Source organism: Melospiza melodia, chromosome 2 (assembly GCF_035770615.1).
Source record: "Melospiza melodia melodia isolate bMelMel2 chromosome 2, bMelMel2.pri, whole genome shotgun sequence".
In the NCBI taxonomy this organism is placed as follows: Eukaryota; Metazoa; Chordata; class Aves; order Passeriformes; family Passerellidae; genus Melospiza; species Melospiza melodia.
In genome coordinates this window covers 81,812,846-81,813,565 of record NC_086195.1, presented here as the reverse complement: position 1 = coordinate 81,813,565, position 720 = coordinate 81,812,846, and the positions used below count along the sequence as shown (strand labels likewise).

Genomic DNA, 720 nt, shown 5'->3' with positions numbered 1-720 from the left:
CTGCCAAGATAGAATAATAACTTTGATTACTTTTTTCCTTGGATGTGATAAGAACAGCACGCTAACAGGGAAAATGGTTTTAATTGCTATGGTATCATTTATCTGAATGGCTCCTAGATGCTCATTGTGGGTACAGGAAATGTCAGAGGAGACTTACCTACAGCTGTTATGACATGTACTGAAAGGAATGGTTAGTGGATGAGAAAGGATTAATGTTCATGCATATGTTAACTCTACATTTAAGGAGGGGTTTGTTTTGAAAATGCTACTTCATAAGCGATTTAAATTCCAGTGTGAATGCATCAAGAATGACAGAGGTGCATGGGCAGTAGTCTCAAAAGAGACGTATAAGAACTTTTAATGCCTGATGCTTTATCAAGGCAGCTTTGTAAATACTAATCTAATGGTTCTTTTTAACATTATGGTGAGTTGATTTTGGATGTTGAATGCATTTGGGGGCAGGAACATGTAAATGGGGAACGTCAAGCACAGCTGAATATAAGCATCCCTATGAATTTAGGAAAATGCAGTGCAGAGTAGAGCACTGAGGTTTTGGTAGCTGAAGAAACATTTGAGGCTGAACTGCACTAATCTTCAGTTATTCCTTTGCTGCTGCTTATATCCCATACCACACAGGTCCATCCATGCTGCCAAAGGACAGCCTGGGAGAAGAGAGATAACTGATATCTGGCAATTTCCTGATACCAGCCAAGAAATGGA

The 720-nt window shown here is 39.3% G+C and overlaps 1 long non-coding RNA gene across 1 annotated transcript in view; it reads right to left on the bottom strand.

Moving 5' to 3' along the window:
- The window catches only part of LOC134414458 (uncharacterized), a 29,039-nt gene that overhangs the window by 2,283 nt on the left and 26,036 nt on the right, over positions 1 to 720 (bottom strand). The window lies entirely within an intron of this gene.